Source organism: Pogona vitticeps, chromosome 1 (assembly GCF_051106095.1).
Source record: "Pogona vitticeps strain Pit_001003342236 chromosome 1, PviZW2.1, whole genome shotgun sequence".
NCBI classification, from domain to species: Eukaryota; Metazoa; Chordata; class Lepidosauria; order Squamata; family Agamidae; genus Pogona; species Pogona vitticeps.
This window is the reverse complement of record NC_135783.1, coordinates 187,082,270-187,103,595: the sequence shown is the minus strand read 5'-3', so window position 1 is coordinate 187,103,595 and position 21,326 is coordinate 187,082,270. Positions and strand designations below refer to the sequence as shown.

The 21,326-nt window shown below is 42.3% G+C and overlaps 1 protein-coding gene across 1 annotated transcript in view; it reads left to right on the top strand.

Annotated features, from left to right (window-relative positions):
* Positions 1 to 231: 231 nt before the first annotated feature.
* Positions 232 to 21,326, top strand: part of SLC39A10 (solute carrier family 39 member 10) — a 57,952-nt gene continuing 36,857 nt past the window's right edge. The window contains exon 1 of the mRNA XM_020808914.3: positions 232 to 402. The gene's annotated coding sequence lies outside the window, so the exon portion shown is untranslated. The remainder of the gene's footprint in view (positions 403 to 21,326) is intronic.

The following is a 21,326-nucleotide window of genomic DNA, read 5'->3' as shown; positions in this document are numbered from 1 at the left end:
TAACCCCTCGTCCCAACTGCGCATGCGCAAGGCGGCTTGCTACGCTAACTCCCCCCTTACGCCGTTTGCGGTAAGGCTTCGCACTTCGCTCTCACCGGGGCCTGCAAAGTGCGGTGGAGGGGGGGAGATTGATATTGCGCTTCCAGCGCTGAACGCGCGCGCAGGCGCGTCAGCTAGAAGGTCGGCGGGCCGCCCGGCCGCTGGCGTAAGGCGCATTGGTGAATGGCGTAGCGGGAGGAGGCCGTGGCGGCGGTCGTAGAAGGAGCGCTGGTCGCCAAAGGCAGCCAGCGAGGAGCCGCCGCCGCCGCAGCACTGCGGAGTGGGAGGAGGAGGCGGCGCCCGCGCGCGCGGCGGTTTGGTACCGAGCGGAGAGGGAGATGCACACGGCACACTCGGGCTGAGGTAGCTATAAAACCCCGTTTGTTTACCTTCCCTCCCCCAGACACGGGCCGGCCGGCCGGCTGGCTCGGTGGCGGCGGCGGCAGCGGCAGCAGCAGCTCTTGACAAGGAAGAGGGGAGGGGGAGCGCGTACACACATACTCACACGCATATACAAGCACACATACACACGCAAGGACGGGCACACGCCGTGGCGGCCCCCTTGTCTCCCTGAGGAGAAAGGGTTCCGCTTCGGCGGGAGCGGCTTCCCTTCCCTGTGGGGTGGCTCTTGCTGGTTGCCGCCTCTTCTTGCCGTTATGGGGGAGAAAACGCGGGCAGGGGGAAGAGTGGAGAGGGGGAGGAGGAGGAAGAGGATGATGGCGGGAGGAGGAGAGCCGGCTCCCTCCCTTTTTAAACCCTCTTGTTTCCCTCTCCAACTCCTTCTCGGCGCAGGGCCCGGGATCTAATCCCACCTCCTCTTCCTCAGCTTTTTTTTTTTTTGCGTCGTCCCCCCTCCCCGCCCCGCACACGGCCTTTCTGGTATGGTGTGGCGGGGAGGGAAAGAATGGTTCCCTCTTCCTCGCCCCACAGGGTCCAGGGAGGAAATGGGGACCCAGGGAAAGCCTGGGCGGCCAGGTGGCATGGCGGCGTGTTACCGTGAGGCTGAGGGGTGGGTGGGTGGATAAAGCCCCAATCCGGCTTTCCTGTTGCTCTCTGTCGGTCCAGAGCTGCTCCCTTTGCAACAACAACAAAAAACCCAGCGCCTTTTCAGTGTGTTTGTAAGTGTGTAAGTAAAGGACAAATCTAGCTACTATTTCTCGTAGGGGTTCCCCCCCCCCTTTTCCCATGTGGTTGTGAGGGGGGAGATAGGGATGGTGGGCGTGAAGGGATGCTCTGTTCCGGGGACACGTTTCCTCTCTTCCTCCTGAGCTGCCCCGATGACCTGGAGCCTCGGGTCTTCGGAAGGGCATCCTCCTTTCCCCCTGGGCAGGCAATGGTGAGGGGGGGGTGCGAATCAGGGCGCCGGGCCTCGTGGAAGGCCCTCCAACCCTGCCGCCTCTTCTGCTGCGGCTTCGTCTTCTCCCCAGCCACCATCAGACTCGCCCTGAACCCGCCTGGCTTTCCTTGTAAGAAGATTCAAATAAAACCCGGCCCTGGTTCACGTGTTTTGTTGCAGTATCCCGCCAAGGGCACCGCTGCAGGATGCAGCCTTTTGTTCTCAGGCTCTGCCGCCCTCGCTGGATGGCTTTTTCGGGGCGATCCAGAACACGCGAGTCGCTTAAAACCAGGAGAGTTCACATGTTTCTTCTCATTGAGGTCTCCAGTTTTGTGTTCTACACTTTGCCTTTCGAAAGCCGGTCCTTTTAATTTATAGTTTTGGCCTGCCCTTTACCGATTTCATTCCTCCCAGGTTCTAATAATCCTCTTGGCTTTTTCTTTCCCCCTCCTCCTGTGCCCCTGGAGCTGTAAGATATGTGTATGAACACATGTTTTCCTGCTAAAAATGTCCTCAAAGCATACTTGCACAGTAAAGTTAACAGAAGTCCTCTAAACGCTCTATAAAATGCAACAGCATACGAACATATTAACTTTTATTAGAGAATAAACTCAACTGTGGCAGCTCCAGGGGCAGCAGGACAGATACTTTCATAATTGGAAAGAGCTTGGATTGTGGCAGAAAGAGTCTTGGTTTTATTTTTTTGCTAGAATACACATTGGTTATGACCTGTTCTAGTGCTGCACTCCAAAAGAAGGTGTTGGTGCACAGTTAGTTGCACAAAAATGTAGGTGGTAGATATACAGGAGAACATGGATCGTACTCAAAACGGTGCCATATAGACAACTGCAGCCTCATATGGGTGCATTTTTGTGTTTCTGTACTTTAGGCCTGGTGTCATTCTAGCTAGCAACTTGCATAGCTCTGAACTAGAGCATCTGGAGCCAGGGGTTGGTTGGGAGCTGAGTTCCCTATGGCCTTATAGAAAAGAGCCAGCCTAAGTGATGATGGGCAAGTGACATAGTCTTGAAACAAGAAAGGACTGGTAGAGCACTTCTGAGAAGAGCTTACCATAAGTTTGAGTTTTATCTTGACAGCATGTAATTATTAATTATTATTAAGCACAACCCTCTAGCTAAAATAGAACCCCTGTGTTCAAGCTGCTGCAAATTAAAGTTAGCTCATGCAGGTGGAAGCTGGTTTATTGGTTAGAGCAAAACTTTGCAACAACAGGATTGTGGTGTTTGGGAACACAATTGGCATTCCAGAATAACTAAGAACATTTTAGCATGGGAACAATGGCTTTTTAGGTGACAGTACTGTAAAATTACTTTAAAATCATTTCAGCAGCTGTGTGCGCCTGTGTGATTTTGGACTAATATTACAGAGGAGAAATTTAAGCTGATTTAGTTAAAAGTATAATCTGGAATGTCTACTTAGTCTTGTAATACTGATTGTTTGGATTTATAGTGCTAATATTACGCTTGGCAATAAAAAAAGATAGATTTTGACTTTGTATGTTTTGTTAACATGCCTGCCCATAGCCTGGCAGTTTTCTTTGGGTTTAATATGTTACTTTTTGAATGCAGGACTTTTGTCTTGTGCATATTAAAAATAGGAGCACAGGTCTTCACAGATTCTAGACTGTACATTCACGTTGTAGCATTCATCTTGGTAGGCAAATAATTTGTGATGAACTAATGAATATTGATTTGGGAGATGTAAGAAGAGGTGGAAATGAAGGTGCTAGCACAAACTGTTCATCTTGTATATATTAACAAAGTGTTCCTTGTCAAACTTGTACCCTGATTCTGCAAGTTCAGTGGGAATTACATTCAAGTAACAATTGTAGGTTTAGGCTGCAATTTTGCATGTGTTCTATGGAAAGTATTGTTGAACACAATCTCAGTGAACACAGCTTTTAGGTGAACACAAGATCAGGCTCACAATATTATGCTTAATTATGTAATTCCTTTATCAAGCTGTTCAGTTAATTTAAAAAATTAACACATGATATGTGGGTAGTGTTCTGGGAATCATCTGTTGAACTTTGTTTTGAAACTGCCTTTTCCTGAATAAAAAGTTTGATTGTACCTTTGTGTACTGAGCCTAATTTCTGGAAACAATGTTTTATGATATTAATTTTCTGGACAGGTGGTTTTCATATAAGATATAAAAGAAATGTAAGCCAGCTATAACAATTTTACATATACATCTGCATTTCATTTTTTAATAGTTCAGAAGAGTTTACATATCTCAATACAGCTTTGCATAACTTTTTAAGATTTATTTTCAGTTTTTTTGCAGTAGTTGCCCATTCTTCTACTTGTGTTACTCTGCTGTCCTTCATTCTAGCCCAGCCCTTTCATACTGCTTCCATGGTATTGAATAGCTGCACCTCTGGATTAGTCTTTCTTGCCTCAAGGAGCAAGCTGACTATGCTTTGCACTGTATTAATAATGAATCTGCTTAGGCCTGACTCAGAGGCCACATCCTATTTAGTTAACACAGTCACATAAACATTCCCCATCCCTGGGAGGCCCTTTCATATGCCCAAACCCACATTGGTTGCAAATAAGGCATGGAATTTGTTGCACATCTCCTTGCATGAAGGAGACGAAGTGCTGCATTACTTCTGTGCATGCTGTTTCTCGACCAGAGAATTAATTAATTAGATTAATCTTTATATATATAAGGGGAGTAACGGGGGGGGGATGCAATGAAAATATTTTAAAACAAAGCATAGTTGACTAAGCAACAAAAATGATGTCAAAGAAAAATACATGCATTATTCAGAGATTAAGGCCTTTCCTTTAAAAAACACATCTAAATAGTTTTAATATTGTAAGCTGTCTTGAGTCCTTTGGAGGAGCAAGGTAGGGGTATAATTTTTAAAAATAAATCCATCTCTGCCTCCACTAAAGTAGACCAATTGAATCACTAAGATTTGCCTCTGTATGTCTCATAATTCAGTGGTTTATTTTATGGATCTACTTCAATTGGGACTGTCAGTTGGATTTAGGATTCAGTTTCCTCCTTGGTAACTTAGCCCCCAACAATACAGTCTTAAATAGGAAGGATTGTATTGTTTTGGGCTAATAAATTGTCCTTTCATTATTGCATTTGACATTGTATGTTGCTGTGAAGTGTGAATAGCACAAACCAACAAATCTTGCATGTAGTGAGATGGAAAACAAAGGGAGAGGAGAAGGTCAAGCTTCAGCCTTCTTTTTTATGGCAGTCCTTCCTGGTCTTTAGAAAGTTAACACTTCCAGGAACACTTGAGAATTCAGCCCAAGGACTAGAAATTGTCATAGGAAACCTAGACAGCCTGGTACAGTATATGTATGGGAGCAGTGGGGCATAATACTCTTCATTCCAGCCATTCTGCAGCAAAATTGCAATCTGTCCTGTATATCAGCGGTCCCAACCTTTTTCGGTCTACGGACCGGCTGGGGAAGGCGGGAGCACCTCCACACTTGTACACATACGCGAATGGTGCCACTGGTGTTTGCGTATGTACACGAGCACGTGTGCAGGTGCAAACAGCCTTTTGCGGGGGGGGAGGCCTGTGTTTGTGGCCCGGTCGGGCTTAGGCCGGGGCCCAGCACCGGGCCGCGGACCAGGGGTTGATGACCTCTGCTGTGTACTACCACTTGAGTTCTGGAGGCTAAAAGGCTACAGCCTAAATATTGATATAACATATGTGCGTTCTGTGCTGTCAAGTCAGAACCAGCTTATAGGAACAGCAATAGGGATTTCAAGGTAAGTGTGATAGTTATGGAATAGTTTTATCTATTTCCACCCCCTTCCCAGTTAGTTTCCATGGCCAAGTGGGGTAAGAATCCTGTTCTCCAGAGTTCTAGTTCATCACTCTATCCACTACACCCGGGGTCCCCAACCCCCAGTCCACGGCCCAATGCCAGTTTGTGGCCTGGGCCAGACCAGGCTGCAGAGACAGATCTCCCCCCCCCACACACACACACAGCCCCTTCGTGCATGTGTGTGAGTGCACGCGTGAGCACCCCCACCCCTTCGTGCATGCGCACGAGTGCCCCCGAATGCCCTTCACAAGTGTGCTCACGTGAGGACCCCCATGCATGTACACACAAGTGCGCCCGTGCCTGTGTGAACACACACTTGCCCCTTTATGCATGAGCGCGGGGGGGGTGCCACGCCTTTCCCGACCGGTCCATGGGGACTACTGCACTACATCACACTGGGAAAGCCCATATAGGAACCAGGTTACTGTATTTGTATGTTGATTTTAGTAGACTGAGATGTTAGAAATCTTGACTTTTCCAGTTTGTATAGTATTTAGTAGAAGAATTAAGCTTCTTCCAGTTCAAATTTTTTGCTTTAAAAATGAATTGCAGCGCACATGAGAAGCATATTAAAAATTAAATGTTTAAATGAATTTGTAAAAGTACAGTATTTTCTTCCAAAGTCAAACTGTAATTACAATAGTAAAAGTGATAATGCTGCACTTTGAAACTGAAAAACAGTGTATACAGTTGTAGAAATGACAAAGTGCTTAAGTGTTCAGTTAAGCCCATTGTAAAATCTGGGCTGTCGGTACCCAGATCTTACTCTGGGACAACATACATGATAGGATTACACATGTCTGATTTCAAACTTTTTCAGAATATATAGGGAGCAACATATGTGGAAAGTCATTGTGCTTGTCCTGTGAAGTCTTAATATCAATACTGAATTTCACACAGTTTTGAAAAATCTGCTAAATTAGCCATTTGAAACAATTACAGTACTTTACTCTTCAGTGATGTTTCAAATTAATCTATATCCCACCATGTTGAAAACCATATTTTATAAGTATGTAGGAAATTAAAAGTTTCTCTTCCTGTACTGAAACTAGGAAACAACCTTTGACTAAATTTGAAATTATAATGGGTCATTAATTTTTATAACAAACTGAAGCCTGAGATGACTATGTCATTTTTTCTCAAAACATTTTTAGGTTTTAATGTTGTGTCACTGATGTCTGACCTGAAAAAAAGCAGAAGTCATTCTTGAATAAAGGTTAATTGCATGTGTACGAAAGAAACATTTGCAAAAAGAGACCATATCCCCCTTTATTTAGTAAAATGAAGTTTTCTAACCAAGAAGGTTTTATAAATATCTTCCCCACATGTTTGTCTGTGTGAATAACCAATAAAAATGTCTCTGGGAGATTATTATAGTATATGTGAAACAAACAGGGTAATGATTGGGAAAGAATCCAACAGTAGTTTATGTTCATACATGCATGTTGAATAATTATTGCTTTGATTTTAAATCACTCCACAGTGTTCATTTTGTGTGGAGGCAATATACCTGTTCATCTTTAATCTGAATAATAAGCATGCATGTGAATAGTACCTCCTTAAGCTGAGCAAGATATTGTAGTAAGTGTATGAATTATACTTATAAGTAGGTTTATGAAATTTGTACTCAAAAGAGCAAATTGAACTGCAAGTTCAAACGTTTTGTGGTCTCTCTCTGGCTTTCATGTAAAGTTGTCTGTGGATGTTGAGGCTTTCATGTAAAGTCCGCTGGATGTCCAGGTGTTCCCATGTGAGTGAGTACAGGATGGCAACTTAAACAATGCTTTTAAATTATGTTGTGTCCATTGTGACTGCAAACATTCCTGTTAAATGATGTCTGTACCCTCCATGTGAAAGAAGTAGACCAGTGTCCTGTAGTAGTTAGTTTTGGATTGAGATTCAGGAGACCTGGGGTCTAATCCCCCCACTTAGCCACTGACTCTTTGTGGGTTATCTTGGGCCAGTCACTCTCTTAGCTTGATCCTGCCTTCTATGGTGGTGGGGATCAGTTGAGTGAAAATGAGAAGGATAGCCATATACTGTATACTGCTTTGTGGTTCTTGGAGGAGAAGTGGGATAAAAATACAGCAGATGCTACAGAGAAATAAGATTGGGGATGAAATGGCGTCTTGAGATTTACTTAATTCCTTGGCTGTCATTTGGAATTAAAAACCTATCTTGACTTCCATCTTCAAACTCTCCAGACTTCTGGTGCATTCAACATTTAATTTTATGTTAGTTTAATTTTATGCATCTCTTTATGGAGTGCTTGTGGTTGCTGACCCCAGATCTTCTGTGAAAGAGTTCCACAGCTTGCACAAGTCAATGAAGCGCTTTTTACATTTGTAGTCAGTTTTTCCAAGTAGTTTGGTAGTTTGCGTAAACAAGTCCTGCTGGAGTCAGGGCTTGAGAGCACTACAGGCCTTATTTTTTATATGTAGATACCTTTTCTCAATACTTGGGTATATTATTACAGAAATAACAATTGTGTACACGAATGTAGTATAGCAATGTTTTCCTAGCAAGGTTCAGAGTACAGTAGTGCCTCGCTTAACGGGCGCCCCGTTTAACGATGAAATCGCATAGCGATTAACTTTTTGCAATCGCTTTGCGATGTTCCTTATGGGGGAAATCGCTTTGCAATGATCGGTACCCCGTTTTGCTTACCGATCATCGCAAAGCGATGATTTTTTAACAGCTGATTGGCGGTTCCAAAATGGCCGCTGGGTAAAAAAAATTGGCCGCCCGCTGTTTTCTGGGACGGATTCCTCGCTTATTGGGCAGCGAAAATGGCCACCGTATGGAGGATTTTCGCTTTAAGGTGAGTCTGAATCCCATATTGAAGGGGTTTCAGTGCATTCCTATGGGCTTTTTAATATCGCATAGTGACGAAATCGCTTTGCAGTGATTTTTGCTACACCGATTATCGTCGCTATGCGAGGCACCACTGTATTTGGTGCTATCTTCCTTGAGAGTGTTTGTACCTGTACAACATAAAGGTGGATTGTGGAATAAGGGAAGGAAGGGATGATTGGTTTAAAATAGCTGCTTACACTGTAATTTAACCAAGGAAGAAAAGCTGATTGATATTTTCCTTATGAATTCTTACTATAAACTGAAATCCTGTTTTGCCAGTTACAAAAATGGTGTAGCTTTTAGAGGCAAATTCCCATAAGTAAAGAAAATTTGGAGATTTATCACATTAGAAAGTTACACTGTTTGCATAACTGTGCAACATGATTTCAGCCACTTGCTTGATAGGGATGCATATACAGTGGGGTCTTGACTTGAGAACTTAACCCGTATTGGAAGGCAGTTCTCAAGTCAAAAAGTTCTCAGGTCAAATCTGCATTTCCCATAGGAATGCATTGAAAACCATTTGATCCGTATCTGCTCTTTTCCGTCCATAGAAACTAATGGGAAGCTGCTATTCTGCCTTCGACCACTAGAGGGGGATATTTTGTTTCTTTTTTTCTTAGGTCAGGAAAGGTTCAGGGAAGGCAGGGAAAATACAGTCCAGGCAGTACAAGTACCAGGCAGTCTGAAGACTGTCTCCCAATCCACTCCCTAAACGCTGGGAGGAGTGAGGAAGCAGACAGGCACCCTTTTCACTGGCCAACAGTTAACTGAAAGTTCACATTTTGCACTTTCCCTGCCTCCCATGTGTTTTTTTTTTCAGTTCTTAACTCAAATCTAAGTATGTAAGTCAAGTTAATATTTTCCTATGAGAGTGGTTCTTAAGTCAAAATGTTCTTAACTCGAGCGGTTCTTAAGTCAAGACCCCACTGTAATTGGCCAGGATTATTGGTAGCCTGCTGAGCTAGCATTAGGCCAACTGAATATGTGCTGGATCCTAACCCTTTCCATACTAGAGATATTGGAAATAACTTGGCATGATTTGGTTAGACTGGAATCAATGGCTTGAAGTCAAATGACGTCTAGAAACCAAAGTTTGGGAGCTGTCTGAAATGCTAGTTCTGTGTAGGGCATATGCTCTCTGCAATTATGTCCTGCTGGAATGATGGCTCAGAAGTTTTCAAAGAGAAGACTAGATTGGTACAAAGCAGATCAGTTTTATCTGATATACTGTATACCTCTTCTTTCATTGTATCTCATCTGTCCTATACTGAGCTCAGGATGGCATACCTGAATCTCTTCCCCACCATCTATACTTACTTGTTTAGTTTCTACCCTTCCTTTCCCTTTGTGGACTCAGGTGCCATACAAATGATTCAAGAAGGAATGGCAAATGTAAAAATCACATTATTAAAACAGTTAAATATGCTAGTTATTAAGGACCACAAAATGAAACCTACTAAGACCAGTTTAAAAAGTACATAAGACGGAACGACCTTGTTTGTTCATGAGTAGTATATAACACCATCAGACTAAACTACAGTAATTTCAAAGTGCCCATAGTTAAAATAGATAATACGAGTAACATCCTAGTTAATACAATGGGTGATCCTTGTAGAGATGCATGTGTTTCAAGCTAGGGACTAGATCGCACTGTCTAAGAGGACCTGCCATGTCCTAATCCCAGTATCTTATTCATAAGAACAGCATAGTTTATACCATACTATGCTATCCTATTGTCAAGCCACCGTATTGCTTATACATTGTGCTCTGACACTTCCTCAGTAAAATGGGTGATACTGTATGTTGTTTTCCACTAGGTTTTCTAGCAAGGGATAGCCTAAAGCAAAGTGAAAGGCTCTTAGGTCAGAGATCATGATATCTGGGACTTATGCATCATTATCACTTCAGAATATATATTTGATCCTAATTTGGGATTGGAGTTGAGAATTGAGTAATGGCATTGAGAAGAAAACATGATAGTACAGTATTGTTAATTTTGGGACAAGAATAAAGGAGTGGGGAAAATATATAACAATACTGGGTTTGACTACATTCCACCATGATTTTGAAAAACAGAATTTAAGGGGAAGATGTTTAACTAGGAGAATCCTTGATTCTCCCTGGCGTTCTCAGAGTTCTGTGTGCAAAACAAGGAAATAGCAAACTGGTTGTTATAAGAGTAAAATATCTTTGTTATAGACACTGGGGCATGCTTTATCTTAGAATGTTAATTAACATACTTAAGAAAAGGTGCTACTACTTATTCTTCCGAAACAATTTCTGCTTCTAGGTAGGATTTGATGCCAAAAGGCAATCTTCACATCTTGTAAAGTGCAGAACACCTTCAAGAATAACCGTTCTCCACTTGTTAACAGCCCCTTTGCACAATAAAGCAGCTTCTGAGAAGTTCAAAGTCCCTGAACAAGACAATAATGCTAGGAAAAGCCAAAGGCAACAAAGAAGAGGACAGCAGCAAGCATAACGGCTTGACTCACTAACAGAAACCGCCACCTTTACTTTTCAACACCTAAGCAGAGAAGTTGAGAGGATCTTTTGGCTACTAAATCATAGGATTGCCCTCCATTGGAAACAACTTGATGCTCCAATCCCAATTTACAGTTTTGGGGTGCAGGATTATGTGTTAGAATTATGCTTCAGGAGTTACATGAAGGTCTTTTCATATTGAAGTACAGAAATGCAAAGTTCAGAGAGTGGTGACTTAAGGCAAAATTCCTTCTGCTAAGTGATTGCTCTAAGCACATGATATGTTTGAATAATGCGGAGGAGAAATGTATAAAAAGGTCTACATTGTTAAGAATTAAAGTGGACAAATGCTCTTAGCAAGATGAGTTGAGGTGAACGGATATATAAGTTAATTTAATGAAACAGTTATGTGCCCTAAGAAGAATTAGGATATAAACTTTTTATGAAAGGTGAGTAACATATATTTCTAAATATAACAAACTGTCTTTAGTTAATTTCTACAAAAGAAAATATAGGAATTCAGTTTATCAGTACTAAATAGCTTAGTATCTTTTTTTATGAGAGGGTAGTTTTGTGGTCCATTTAAATCATAGTCTAATGCATATCTAGGTGTAAATCCATTCAGCTTACTTCCAAGAAAATACACACAAAATGTTAATGTTTTGTATATAAAAATAGTGTTTATAAAGTTTTAAATGGGTTGCTGTTCATTAGGCAGCGGATGTGAATGCACTAATGATAGTTTCCAAATACCATTAAAATAATTGAATTAGGGGCAAAAATTGATTTTGCTTTCTTTGTTTCTGTTTCACTTTTGTAATTTCACTCCCCACAAATAATTTTTAAAAGTACTTTAAAGTATAGCCATTAAAAACTAAGAGTACCAGGGTTTTTTTTAAATCAAATAAAGTTTTACTTAGAAAAAAGGGCTGCTTGACTTAGAGGAGAAGAGGAGGGAGTAGACAGAGTTGTATAAAATTATATGTATTGTGGAGAAAGTGGGTGGTATAGATACCTCTCATACTAGTACCTGGGCCAGCAATTGAACCTGAATGATAGGAGAGCCAGGCTAGAGAAAAATAAGTACTTGGTCACATAGTGCATACTGTACTTCAGCTGTGTTGTTCACTAAGATGTGCTATTGGGCCCCTCCACCTTGGAAAGCTTTTTTTAAAAAGGGGGGAATTCAGCAGATTTACGGAGGGTAAGACCATCCATGAGAACCGTTTATGATTGTTGTAGAGTAGTTCCAAGATCAGAGGAAGCATGGCTGTGTATTTTAGCTGCTAAGGAAATGCAAGATGAGGATCACTCAAGGGCTTTTGCAGGTATCTGGCTGGCCTCGGTGGACAGAATGCTGGAGTAGAGAAGTCTTAGGTCCAAACAGTAAGATTCTTATTCCCTCTCCTTTTTCTACAAAATATTTTCTCCAATCCCCCTTTTCCTCCTTTTAATGGGGAAAAAAAGGAGGCTCATTTCTGTGGATTGGATCTGGAGATGTAGCAGAATACATTCTAGCATTAAATGAAAGCATGTTACTCGTGGTCTCTCGAGACTGAAGGATGCCTATGATGATGATGAGGGGCTAGCTTCAGACTGGGTGGTACTGTGTAAAATCATTAATGGAAGCCCACCTTTGGCATACAGTTTCCTTTATTTATGGAGGAATCTTCTGCAGAACCAGAAGATGCCCTTGTGTGTGCAGGGGAGGCTGTACACTCATGAACGGACATAGTTGGATCCAGCTTTTTTGTGATTTATAAAGGTTTCTAAGAGACGAGTTTAGAATTTGATGGTGTTTATGTCCAATTGCGACTTCAATTCATTGTTCTAAAAGTGTGCTAAGACAGGGGGGATTTGATTTAAATCAAGTTGATTTAAATCACTAGTCTGTAATTCAATCATGAATTTTAAAGACTCGTTCTTGTTGGTAGTTATAATCTTTAATATTTGCAACCAGATGAATTTCATATTTAGAATAATAACCTGACAGATTAATAAAACAGCTGTATCAAAACTGATTTTAGTTTAATGAGTTAATCACCCGTATTTGGAGAACTACTAAATTGTTTTATTTAACTAAAACAATAACATTATATAGCATACATATTCTTGTATTTGCTTAAACATCAATGTGTTCATTGTACATAGACTTGCAGAACAACAATGGGTTTAAAGTCTTCACTTGAACTTTGTTCATTTTATACAGTTTTTACTGTGAAAAAATGCATGTTATCTCAGCTTGGATAATTTGGATTAATTGAATTAGTTTATTAAAAAATTAAATATTACATGAATATATGGCTTCATGCTACATAACTAAGTTCTGTTTCATGCTGACTAACCTTTGAACTATACTGTATCTTAAATAGAAAACTATATTTAAATAGATTTTTTCTGTAAAAGCATTTTATTAAAATAAATTCGATTTAAATAAAAACTGTTTACATTTTTTTAAATCACTGATTTTAATCCACCCTGGTATTAGAGCAAAGCTTTGTTTAAAAACATCCAAAGTTATCTTACACAAAAATACCACTCATTTTATCTATCTGGGTTCGAAAGAGATTATGTGTATCGTAAACACCCAAGAGCCCTATGATGTTAATCATGCAAATTACCAACCTCTTCCATTTTTTGCTTTTCTCTGGCCTGATCAAGCCATAATTCATTTTGAATCGTAAATTGTTAAAGCAAATTGAAACCAGAATAAGCACCATGAAAAAAGAGGGGAGGGGTATATGTGTCAGCTTCTTGCTGTTTAATGTGCAGAGTTTTGATTGAAGAAAAAAACACACACACACTCTTCTTCTACAAAAAGACCCGTGTATTAACAAATATATACAGTACAAATGTACAAAGTAGCAGACCTTCGGCGTAGCAGGCAAAAATATAGGCAAAGTAGCATAGAGCAGAGGTCATCAACCTCCGGTCCGCGGCCCATTGCTGGTCCGTGGCTTGAGCCCGACCGGGCCGCGAAGACAGACCTCCCGTCCCCCCACGCACTCCGCTCCCCACAGCTGCTTTGCGCGCATGCATGTCAGCGGCGTGAGCGCTCCCTCACCCCTTCATGCAGGCTCCCGTGTGCGCAAAGCAGCTGTGGGGCGGGGAGTGCGGGGGCGGGCGGGAGGTCTGCCTTTGCGGCCCAGTGGCAGGCCTGGAGGAGAGCCGGAAGGCAGGGCAAGGCCCGGGTGTTCCAGCGGCCCTCCTCCCGGCAGTGGTGGCGGCGACGGGGGTGGCTGGGGAGGCCCGGGTGTTCCGGCGGCTCTCCTCCCGGCAGTGGCGGCTAGGGGGGTGGGCAAGAGCTGGATAAAATTAAAAAGACTCCCAGACTTCCGCTGCCGCCGCTGCCACAGGTGGGCAGCTGCCCCTGCGCATGTGCAAAGTGGTGAGGGAATGTGCGCGCACGCGCTCCCCAACCACCATGCGTGTGCATCGGAGAGGGCAAGCACAAAGGGCCACCCCACCTCCGTCAGGGACTCCGCCGGTCCGGACTAGTAAAACGGTTGGGGAACTCTGGCATAGAGGATAGAAGCATAGAGGAAAGAAGGAGATACATTACTGTCTACAATGTTCCCTTATATACTATTAAACTGATCCTTCTGTCCAATCACTTGAAGTGTTGCATCATCTTCCTCCACATGGGTGTTGCATCATCCCTTGATGTTGCCTTATCTTCTTCTTAGTCACTGTGACTCAGCAGTTACACAGGTGTTCATTATGGCAGTTCATCAATGTTACATTCTGGATCTGTTCAGGTCTATAAAATTCACAATACAGTGGTGCCTCGCTTAGCGATTGCCTCGTTTAACGATGTATTCGCTTAGCAATGAGGTTTTTGGAGCGATTTTGCGCTACGTTTAGCGATGTTCCCTATGGGAAAATTTTGCATAGCAGTGTTTGGGACCATGCCTCGCTTAGCGATGCCAGTTTAGGTCCCCCTGTTTCGCTTAGCGAGGTCCATTTTTGCTATTTTAAGTGTGTCTTAAAATGTTCAAAAACTGTTTTAAATGCTTGGGGTCATTAGTGCACTTTGTGAAACCTTTGCAAACTTAATTTGGCTTTGTTCTGACTCTTTGTTAATTTTTGGTGAATTTTTCTCCCCCATTTCTCCCCAGCTGTCAAACCTACAGTTCAGTGCATTCCAGTGGGGGAGAAAAATTCACCAAAAATTAACGAAGAGTCAGAACAAAGCCAAATTGCGTTTGCAAAGGTTTCACAAGGTGCACTAACGATCCCAAGCATTTAAAACAGTTTTTGAACATTTTAAGACACTTTAAAAATAGCGAAAACGGACTTGTCAAAACCATTGAAATTCATTGAATAGGCTTCAATGCATTCCAATGGGGGAAACATTGTTTCGCTTAGCGATGTTTCCTATGGTGATTTTCGCTTAAGGATGGTAATCCGTTCCCATTGGAACGGATTATCTGGTTTTCAATGCATTTCTATGGGAAATGGTGTTTCGCTTAACTATGTTTTCCCATAGCGATGTTTTTTTTGGAACCAATTAACATCGTTAAGCGAGGCCCCACTGTACTTTGACAATATGCATGGAAATTTAAAATAGAATATAAACTGCTCTGAGTGTTGTCTGATTTGAAAATGTCGTGTTCTCCCCCCCACACACACACATTTCATTAAACTATAGGTAATGGGTTTCCTCTTTACAGTCATATCTTGTGTACAGAATGAAGATTTGAGGTTATCCAAGGCAGTTGTTCCCTAATAGGGACACCCTTGTATGAACTAGTGCATTTTAAATTCCCATTAGCCACAGTTTGATTGATGGGAATAGTCAGTTGTCAACATCTGAAGGGCCTCATGTTAATCACCTTTTTTGTTGAAATGTCAGAAAGAAATGTTGGTAACTGCAGACTGATTTGTGGGATATCATAGGCAGCATCCACCTCCTTCTGATAAAGTTACAACAGAAGCCTCTCTTTTTCCCCGTCCATGCTCATAGGAATGCAACCTTTGGTCCAAACTAGGGCGCTTAAAGTAGTCTAGTGTGTCTGAGAACATAACAAAATGCCTTTGAAATGTTCCAGCCAGTTTGCCCTGTAGCATCCTACCTGTCGCCTGTTTTGAAGGCAGGCTTTGGTTTCATTGGCAGCAGGGGTTGGGGGATCTTAACTGGCTTCTTTTGGAAGTTGCTCCAAAAGGATGTCTTCAGATACTGGCTTGTATTCCTCTGCAGAGCAGCTGATTTGATTCTTCACAGAAGTGATGACCTTGTGGCGGGTTTATATGTGAAAATAAGAGGGAGCCAAGAGTTTCTGATCCCTTTGTGTTGTGTTCAGGGAAACTGGAGCTTCTGATTTTCCTCTTGAACCTACAAACAAAGGAGAGGACAGTATTTGTGGGAGGGCTTCCTGGATGCAGTTAAATCCCAGTGCTATAAATTTTTCCTTGGAAGCAACTTCCACCACTGAGTTTAATGGGACATCTTTGCATGGAAGTGCACATAGCATAGTATATCCATTTTCCCATTTCAGTTTTGGCAGTAACAAATTGACCAGGAAAGTTTAAAGTGCCTCTTCCATTCAGCAAGAGTTTGAAGGGGTCATTTTAAGATGTTGTCACATACAGAATTAAATTGGTCCCGTGTTCCTGGGCTGATTTGATGGGATGGCCGTCATAGTTACCTGATAAAGAGTCGTTCAGAATTGTAAGCGCGCCTAGTCGATGCAGAGACTTTTAGGAAATGTAATTGCTTTGGTAACCAGGTCAAGATGCTGACAGGGTGGAAAAGGGAGAAAAAATTTGAAAGAACAGCTGCTTCCCAGCTTTCTGTACATTTTGTTGTTGTTGTTATTCAGTTGGTTCAGATGCTATAGCAAAAGTGCTTAGGAATTTGATGTAATGTTAGTAAAATCTCCCTAAAGGGGTTGAGTGTGGCTTATGAGCGTGACATGTTAAAGCTGTAAGCGTGACATGTTAAAGGTAATCACGTGCCCATTTGGCCACCACTTCCCATAGCTCTTAATGTCAGCTGTCAGTCTCATCTCTGGCTGCTCATCCTAATTGCTTCTGTGGGTCTAGTCTGCATCTTGACCTAAGTCGAATCCTTAAAGCAGCAAGAACAAGTACTGAGGGATATGTTTTGAGCTAAAGATGGTGTGCAACATCTTACCTAACAGGATGCTGGCAGTTTGTGATATTTTGCTTCTGTTGAAACACACTCAGTGAAATCAGATTCAAGGGCAGGATTTAGCTTCATGGAGAATTCCGCCACAGAGGAATATATGTAGATAAAGAACACAAACTTGATAATATCCCCTCCCTAATATGTTTAAAGTGGCAGGCTCATTCATGTTCTTCTCTGTATTTTTCAAATAAAAGTGCAGAAAAAGAAAATGCCTTCATATGTAATATGCTTTCATGATGGCTTCCTGTTTAGTATATATTTATTTTTTAAAAGCTAGTGCTTTATTTTCAAACAGCTTTGAAGAAAGCAATCAATGTTTTCTTAATCCATTTCTTAGTGAGAGAGGATTAAAGGGTTTCTATATTATGGTAAAAGCAGTGCAGCTGAAATATGCAGTAGAATATTGTGCGCACTCTGATATGGGGAGTAAGTAAGGAATCATCAATACAAACGAGCACTTGGGAAGGAGAGGTAGCTACACAGATAACCTCCCTAGTTTTGCTGATGACTGTGGTGGGTGGCGGAAGATAGCAGCCATGGCAACATGGAGTTAGTTCATCCAAAAAGGAGTTTCCAACAAAGAGAGGTAGTTTGGGTGACTTGTTCTCTTTAAGTGTGTCATTAAGAGCAGAGAAGAAGACAAGTGCCAATTCAGATGTGAATGAAGCTATAGCAGAAAGTCGTTTAGTAAAACAGGTTCCTAACATTTCACAAGGTAGACATCTAATTACAGTTTAGAAATCACTCCCCACATGGATGATCTGAGTCATAGCTCAATCATCTGCTCTCCCACAACTCTGTCAGAACATCCTTGCTTGAGCTGATGAAAGGTTGGTCAAGCCCAGCACCCGGTCTCTAGTGGTGGCCAGCCATGTGGCTTCTGGGAAGCTTACAACCAGTGTGTGATAATAGTAGCCATCTCTATTTTGATGCCTTCAACATCTGGTGTTCTGAGCTATGCTGTCTCTGATCATGAATTACTGTACTTGTAGCTTTTATGATTAGTGGGCATTCACAGGCTGAAAACCAGTGGCAAGTCACAACTACTGTCAGCCCATTAAATCAACATAACTTAATGTAGGTGTCAATTCACCAAATCTCCTCTGATTCAGCAGTCCTGCTCTTACTACTAGATTTCAGCCATATATCTTTTTCATGAATTACTCTATTCTTTACAAACAAATTAAATGGCTGTCCTCTACCATCATTAATATAAGTGAATTGAAAACATTGCAAACTGTGTGGTGAAGAATTCCTTTGTAATTATTAACCATTAAGAATTAATTTTCCTAAATCTAACCCAGCTAGTTCCATTGGTTGACCTTGAGTCCTAAATTCAGTTTATTTTGCAATAGTCAATCAAGCCTTTTGCTTGAATACCAAGAAAGGAAAGAGAGTAAGACGTAGAACATGGCAACAGTACTGTTGAGAATGCTGTAATGCTGTTAATGGAATGCATATTAGCTAATAGTTCTATAAACATATTATTTCAATGAGGGGGTAAAGATTTCACCTTCTCTAGTGCTGATTTGACATACTTGACAACTTCAAATGTGATATAATAATCAGTACCTGTGAACAGTAATAGCATTTTCTTTAAGGGGAATTCCCCCTAGTACAGTGGTGCACACAACGATGTTAATTGGTTCCAAAAAAATCAACGTTGTGTGAAACATCGTTCTGTGAAACACCATTTCCCATAGGAATGTATTGAAAACCGGTTAATCCGTTCCAATTGGAACGGATTGCCATCGCTGAGTGAAAATCCCCATAGGAAACATCGCTGTGTGAAACAATGTTTCCTCCATTGGAATGTATTGAAGCCGACTCAATACATTTCAATGGCTTTGCGAAGTCCTTTTTCGCTCCTGTAAAAGTGTCTTACAATATTTGGAAGCCGTTTTAAATGCTTGCAATGGTTAGCCCACCTCCTGAAACCTATGCAAACTGATTTTGGTGTTGTTCTGACACTTCGTTAATTTATGGTAATTTTTTGTTTTTCCCCCTCATTGAAATGCATGGAGTTCAATGAGGGGGGAAAACAAAAAATCACCACAAATTAACGAAGTGTCAGAACAACACCATAATCAGTTTGCATAGGTTTCAGGAGGTGGGCTAACCATTGCAAGCATTTAAAACGGCTTCCAAATATTGTAAGACACTTTTACAGGAACGAAAAAGAGACATCGTTGTGTGAAAATCCCCCATAGGAAACATCACTGTGTGAGGCGGCAAATTTAACAGAAAAAGGCATCGTTGTGTGAATTCATCGTTGTGTGAGGCACCCGTTGTGCGAGGCACCACTGTACTGATAATTAAGGGGTCAAAATACCAGGGTCCCAGTCTGATAGGCACTCTTAAGAGAAAATGAACCAGGTCCTCCATCTTTAGGCAGCTAATCAGGACAATGTGTGTTCTTCTCAGGTTGACTGCTGTATCAGTTTGTACTCTCCATCAGTGGCAAAATGTTTAAACTCAATATTTAGTCAATAAACCCCCTAAAACCACGCGGACAGATGAAAACTAAGTATGGCAGCAGGAGCCCAGGAGGGATTATGCCAACACTTAACTACTTGTGCGAGGGGAACCAGGTAGTCAACATCAGTTAGAACTTTTATATCTCCATATGGGCAGTCCTGAAGCCCCTCGTAATCCAACTGGACATTAAAAAGCCAAGGTCAGATACAGATTTGCAGATTTGGGGCCCATACCTTCAAATGAGTTCTGACATTGTGATACTATGGAGTGGAAGGCTTGCCCCCCCCTCCCCCCTGCAGTGGTCCTTTGAACATCCGAGTGATTACGGGTAGAGGTATGAGTTCCTACTCATTTCAAAAGTTCCTACTCATTTCAGCCTTCAAACAGATGTGTGAAGGCTGTTCACTGTTCTGTCACTGTGACCAACCGTCAGTCTCGAGATAGTCAGATCAGCCATCCCTCCACTCTAAATCTGGTGCTGTTGAATGCCAGATATGTATCCAACAGATCCCAGGTTATCCAAGACATTCTGGAGGAGGATGCAGACCTGGCATGCATAACTGAAACTTGGATGGGCGGGGAAAGGGGTGTTCCCTTGACTCTTGTCTGTCCTCCCAGTTATGCAGTCCAGCACCAGGGTAGGCTGGAGAGGCGGGGGGGAGTAGCCATTGTTTATAGAAACACTCTGGAGGTTGTTAGGTGCTTTACGGTGGTGAAGCCAGGTCTGGAGGCCCTCCACGTGTCGATTGGGGCCAGGGATGACCCAGCCATTTCCCCGAGGCTTCTGGTCTTGGGTGATTTCAACATCCATGCAGAGGCGGAGGTTTCTGGTCCGGCTCCTGAGTTCTTGGAAACCATGGCTTCCTTGGACATGTCCCAACATGTTAACAGCCCCACCCACATGGATGATCACACGCTAGACCCGGTGTTCTCCACTGAGCGGAGTGAGTGTGATCTGATCGTAACTGACCTTCTGTCAGTTCCCTTGTCATGGTCAGACCACCACCTAATAAAATGTAACCTCTCAGTGGCTCTCCCTCCCTGCAGGGAGCAAAGACGTATTTTAATGGTCCCCCCCTCAAAGGCTCCTGGATCCTATAGGACAGTGGTTCTTAACCTTTTAGAAAGAAACGCCCCCTTGAGCCATTGAGGAAGTTATCATCGCCCCCCCTCCCGGCGATGATGATATCTTATTTATTTATTTATTTATTTATTTATTTATTTATTTATTTATTTATTTATTTATTTATTTATTTATGACACTTAAATCCAATGACCCCTGAAAACAAAATTAAATTCCAAGAAAATGAAATGCCCCCCCAAAAGTAACATTTAATGATTTAGTTGCAAGTGAATTTTAAGACACAAAAAGAAATATAAAAAGGGCATAAAACCAAATGCAGGAACTAAAAATTTCAAGACAAAAAGTCTGAAACTAAATTAAAATTGGAGGAAAATATATATTCATGCACACTGTAAAAAGGCTGCAGCCATCTTCACAGGTTTGGCTTGCTCTAGCGCCCCCTACCGCCCCCTTCTGCTCCAGCGCCCCCACGCTGCCCCTTTTCATTCCACCGCCCCCCTGAAAAATGAAATTGCCCCCTGGGGGGCATTATCGCCCACATTAAGAACCACTGCTATAGGATTCCAGGACTCCATGAGAGGGATTCCAGCTCATCTGACTGGCGCTCCTGTCAAGGCTCTGGTTGATGGCTGGCTTGCTGGTGCCACCAGGGCTGTTGACATGATAGTTCCTAAACGTCCTCTCCTTTGCAGAGCTCGGCCAGCACCCTGGTTTAACCAGGAGCTGCGAGCTATGAAGCAAAACAGGAGGAGGCTAGAGTGCATTTGGAGATGGGACCTGATGGATTATAGTCTGAAAGCTGTCAGGATCGTGACTAACCATTACCTTACTAAGGTGAGGGCTGCCATTTGAGCTCACTTCACTGTCCAGATAAGCGAAGCTTCAAATCAGCAGGCGGAACTTTTCCGTATAGTCCGCGATCTATCTGGAATTGATCTAAGTGATAGGCCTCCTACTAGTATTTCACCTGACCAATTCGCAGCATTTTTAAAATATAAAGTGGAGGCCATCCGCTGGGAGCTCTCTTTCCTTTTTTGAACACAGTAGATCGAGCAGAGAGATCCAGGTCCA